Source organism: Pelodiscus sinensis, chromosome 1, assembly GCF_052426305.1.
Source record: "Pelodiscus sinensis isolate ZL-2025 chromosome 1, ASM5242630v1, whole genome shotgun sequence".
NCBI classification, from domain to species: Eukaryota; Metazoa; Chordata; order Testudines; family Trionychidae; genus Pelodiscus; species Pelodiscus sinensis.
Window position 1 is genome coordinate 67,244,541 of NC_143052.1, and position 6,000 is coordinate 67,250,540.

The window sequence follows — 6,000 nt, forward strand, 5'->3', positions numbered from 1 at the left end:
TGCTGTTGGACTGATTGGGGACCTGAGCCTCAGGACGATACTGTTGAAAGTACTGCCAACAAGGGTCCTATCATAGGCCCTATTGGGCCATTTACCCCAGAAGGGGGCTGCTTTGTGTCTATTTCACATACAGACTGTGTGTGACTTGGCTGGGGAGCTGAGTCACTGCAGAACCTGCCAGAGAGTGACTGCATGCAGCAATGCAGAGGGGGTGCAGGTGCAGAGACCTACCAATGGGCAGGGCTGCCTGTGTGAGGTGAGTGTACATGGGATGTGTCCCCGGCGTTAATACATCTACAAAGGGTTACACCTGTGGAAGGAACTATTTTCTCATGGTGGGGGGGCAGGGAGGTCACTAGAACCCTGCATAGGAGTAATCATATTAATGGGTAGATAGTCCTTTATAGGTTTGGGCCTCCAAACTGCCACATTTTGGGGGCTGATTGGATTGCAGGAGACTTTCGCTTACCCGGAATGACCTATGCAGGCCCCAGACTCTGTACCAACAAATTTCTCGCCATTAAGTAGTCTACAAAGAAATTGCCCACTGCAAACCATGAAAGTAGCAACAGTGTTGCGGGGACCACTGATCCCCTGTGACCTCTGTGAAATTTAATAAGCCCAATATGTGATGTCACCAGGGGAACACGTGTGTGCAGAGTCAAAACAGAAGGTAAGCCAAGTCATTTCCCAGATGAGGGCAAATCTTTGGGAGATGATGTGCTTTCCATCAGATCTCAGCTACAGCTGACTGGGAAACTGAATAATTTAACACTTCGGTGAACAGTGGTGGGGGAAAGGCCTACCATTTTTATATGACTTTTTTTCTCCCATATGTCTACACTGCAGAGGGTTTGGGGTTTTTTTCAAATGGCCATTTTTAGGGGAAAACTACACTAACATCCACCCTGCTATTGCGTTCTTTTGACAGAAAGTCAAAAGAACAAAGGGTTTTTTCTGACAGCGGTAAACCTCTTTCTACGATGAAGAAGCCTTTTTCCGAAAAAGCTTTTTCAGAAAAAGGCCTGTGTGGACACAGAAGAGAGTGTTTTTTCAAAAGAAGAGGCCTCCAGGAAAAAGCACAGGTGCCCTGGTGGCCACTCCATCCACAGTAATCACAACCAAAATGCGAGATAGCGTCCTATCAATGTGGATGCTATCTTTCAAAAAAGCACATCGCTTTTTTGTTGCACTTTTGCTGTTTAGACGCTCTCTTTTGAAAAGTTTTTCCAGAAGATCTTTTCTGGAAAACCTTCTTCCGAAAGAAGCTTGAATTCTAGACATAGCCCCATTTTGCAATTAGTTTTAGTTTCAGCTCAAGTTGGTCTCTAAACTATTGATTAGAGAGCTCAAAGTATCCAAGTGATAATCATTCTGATATCTAGCACCTAGTCCTGGAGTAAGGCCCCACTGAGTTTAGCGCTGTGCCAAAAAGATGGTCCCTGCTCCCATAGAGCTTACACTCTAAAAACAACAGATGAATACAGACAGGCTGATGAGGTATACGGAAACATTAATATTTATACCTGGAGTTCAAAGAAAGGTCATTGTATAGTGCTTAGCAGAATGGGCCAAACAGTGAAAGTCCCTGCCCCAAAATACAGATAAAGCCAACAGTTCAAATCAGGGTGATGCTAAAAATCCCTGACACCAACCATCATACTTTTTTTCCCTTCAAACTTTGCAAGAACATTCTCCATTATCTTGAGGGTAAATCTACAAAGTTTGAGGCCAAACCTATTTTCTAGCTTAAAGTTATGATGAGGCAAAAATAGGACTAGGTTAATGAAGGTCAGTTGTAACTTTAATATAGAGATACCACTGTCTTACACATGCATGCATAGATTCAAAGGCCAAATGGAAACATTTTGCTCTTTTAGTCTGACATGTATACTCAAGCCATAGAAGTTGAGTATATGTTTACACACTGTAATGTGTTTAATTACTCTGTAAATTTTACACACTGTAATGTTCTTGCTAGCCAAAATATAGTTTAAAGGTGCTGTTACCCCTTCTGACGTCAGCAGTTAGCCAACATTCAGGTCTTGCAGGTTGTTTCCTTTAGAAGGGGATGATGGAGTCAGGTATTTCTATGCTCCATCCCTGCTCATTTAGGAAGAATGTACAAAGACCTATTCCCTTGAACACAAAAGGAATCAATCAACAAGAGACAGTTTCTTTGCTCACAGATTCAGACTTCTTCTAAGCCAACACTCAGCCCAAAAGACAGTCACATGACAAGTGCTTCCCTGGCTGTTTCTATTGCTTCCTTGTGTGTGATTCTGTGGTGTTTTTATTATTTCTCTCTCCCATGCATCGGTCCATCCAACAATACCCAGTTCTCTCCATTTGCACTCAGATTGGATGAAATCCCTCTGCCCACATCATTCAAATTCCTAACTAGATTTGCGTGAACCCTATTTTTGGGTGGTGGCTTCTATTGTTTCAGCTGTCTACTTCACAAAGGGGCTTAATTATGTTTTACACTTATCCTGAATGGGGAGCAGCTGTGACACCTGCCACCGTCAACAGGGTTTCTCCATAAATAATTGAATCAATGATATCATTGATGGCTTAGCTATTAGCAGGGCCATGCCAATTTCACAGCCATGAAATCTGGTCTCCCCACGAAATCTGATCTCTATCCTTCAGAACTGGGCAGCTGGAAAGCAGCGACTGCTGGCCAGGCACCCAGCTCTGATGGCAGCCCAGAGGATAGCATACAGGCCCACCAATGGGAGGGTGGGACAAAGCAGGCAGTTCCCCAGGAGTCCCAGAAATTCAAAGGGACCTGAAACCCTGGCCTTTTAAATCACCATAGGAATACCAGCTACACGGCCCTGCCCCATCCACCTAAGGCCCTGGACCTTCTGGGAGTGCAGAAATAGCCTTCCACACCTTGTCCAGTGGCCCATGGAAGCTGTCAGCTCCTCTGATGGCATGGTATAAAAGCAGCAGTATTACTACCCTTACTTCTGCATTGCTGTTGGAAGTGACATTGCCTTCAGAGCTGAGTGCCTGGCCAACAGCCACATCCCTCTGGCCACCTAGCTCTGAAGGTAGTGCAGAAGTAAGGGTGGCAATACTACAGCCCTTCCCCTAATAGTTCTGGTTGGGACCCCCAGTCTGAGAAAAGCTGAGTCTTGAGGACTTTAGATGTTTATATTTTTCTGTTTAAAAAAAAATATAGGTATGGTTGTTAAAACACCGTGACATTCTAGCCATGTTTTAAATGCTATGCTGGTGACTTTTACAAAAATAGACCAGAAATTGAGTAGGGCCCTAGCTATTGGGCTCCAACTTCGCAATCCATTTCATGCAGGCAGATCACCGAGCCCAATCAGAGCAATACTGCAGCCAATAGGAGTCTCCCATGCAAACCTGTTTGGAGTCTTAATCACAATGCTTCAGTGTAATTCAATACAACTAATATAACATAACACTATCCATGTAAACCATTTCTTACAGAATTGTTCTGGGGGTGATTTTTTGTTTGTTTGTTTTTGTTTACACCACCAACCTGTGAGTATTAAGGATGGCTAGCTGTCCTTAATTGACTAGCTGTCCTTAATTCAACACACTAGTACTAAAGTCTCAGTGGTCCAATATTAATTTTACTAAGAATTTGAATCCCACAGGCTGTATTTGTATAATTTGATGAGAAATTAACTACCTTCATGCCCCTTTACATTGTCAGGATATCTGGTGCTGCTTCTTTTCCCCCTTATGTTAATCAGTATGTCAGCAAGAACATAAGGCTATTCAGAGGTACAGTACACCCAAACTAAGGTCACTTCCTCTACCCAGTGCACTTTATCTTAAAGGTAGAATCTGCTAACAAAAAACATTACTCCTCAAAAAATGAAAAGTAACGTTAGTTTGAACCAAGGGCTTTGTCTTGAACTAACATGTCCCAGCGCGCACTTCCTGGTTCAAATCAGCTGTGATTTGAACTAGCGCGCTGGCGAGATCATGTTAATGAAGCGCAGGATATTTAAATCCCTGTTTCATTAACTACTTCGGTTGCCTACATTTGCATCCCTAATCCGAACAAGGGAACAAATGTAGACGTACCTTCAGATATTTCGCAATATAAATTAACAGTAAAGTTAAACTTGTTGGTATTTTGTGGTAGAATGAAGCATTTTTGTCAAACCCAGAGCCTGATAAAATAATACTAGAGGATTAAAAAAAAGTAAATAAGCCACAATGGACATACTGACCACAAACTAACATTTTTACACCAAGAAGCTTTCATAAAGAGAACAGAGTCATAAAAGTGCTTTGTACAGAGAAGATCAAATATCATTGTTTTCTATTAACATAACTTTTTTTCCCAATGGAACACAGCAAATGCCTCATAATGCTGCTTTATTAGGATAATTAGGAAAAGATTGTTCAGCTTGAGTTCACCCCATAAGCTCCCTGGCAAACTGCTGCCTTCATGTTATTCAGGTTTTCCCCTCTGAATACCTTTGTCATAAGGAAGAAATTTAAAAGTTTCACATTTATGACTCAAGAGTTTAGCCCAGCCCATGGTGATCCTAACCAGCAACCCGTGGAATTTAGAAGAAGGACTCTTTCTAAAAATTAAACCAATCACAACTTAAATGATTAATAAAGAACTTTTAACATGAGACTTTTACTAAAGTAATGTATAGATAGACCCTTTGGTTTGGTTTTTCGGTGCTAGTTATGGGGAGGAGTCATTAAGGGAAAATCAGCCCATCTGGAATTTTTGGGGGTGTAACATGACCAGAAACAGAATTTACATGACAGATGACAGACATAAGAGGGCACTTGTGAGAGAGTATTACCAGACATCTGACTAGAAATGTGGAATTCTTACCTTGTCTTGAGATTGCAGTGGACATGCTTTTGAAGTCCACAGAGGTAATTCTAAGGTCATGACCAATTAGGCAGGCTAGAAGAAGGCATTGTTTGACCAGTCAGGGGCATCCACCACCACCTGGCACTCTGTACTTTAATTCTGTTATGAACCATTTTTGGTTTTCCCTTTCGGGCCCCAACTCAGCAAGCCTTCTTTCTTCAACAAAGCACTGAAGCATATCCTTATGCTTTGTTCATGTAAATAAGACTTAAGCATTTGCTTAACTTTCAGCATAGGTTTAAATTCTCTGTTGACCCTGGTCTTTGGTTAGGATCTGCTGTTTCCATCAGTTTATCTTAACCACATGGAAAAAACAGATCGTTCTCTAGGTAAACACCTGCTCCGTTCACAAAGCCACTTGTTTCATTTCCTCTTTGATCAATACAGTTCTGAAATGGCTGGCTTTAATTTGATATCTGACATTGTTTCTGAGCCGCTGGAGCAAAAAAGGTGACAGTTCTTTTGAACAGGAGGTAAGAGTATCTGGTCTCGGGAAAGCCAAAATACAATAAAAACACTGAGTGCTTTTCACCTACAAGCCTCAATGCATTTTACTATAGTGAGGACATATGTTTAAAGTCCTGCACATATCCGCTTCTGTAGCCACAAAAATCAGTCGCAGATATCCACATTCACATCCACAACTGCAGATGCAGATATCTGTGGATATAAAGCAAATAGCTGCAAATTTGCAGTATTGTAGATACAAAATTTGTATCCACATCTGTCCCCAGATCCACAAAAGTGAGTCATGGGTATCCACATCCACATCTGTGGATATAAAGTGGATATTGGCAGATTTGAAGGGCTCTGCCTATGTTTCTAATGGGTTAACTCAGAGAGACTCATACCATTGATCAATATCACATAGCAAGTCACCAGGAACATTGGGAATAGAATCTAGGTTTCTGAGCCCAAATCCCCTGTTCAGTCCACTACCAAAAAACATGTGCCCAAATTCTTATGTCAATTACAGTGTTGTAAACCAAGAAACTGTACTGAATTCAGTGGAATTGCTTTGGGTTTACATCTGTGTAATTTTGATCAGAATCAGGCCCTCTCTCTCTCTTGGCATGCTCCACCCCTCGTTCTAATTGGTCAGACTAGAC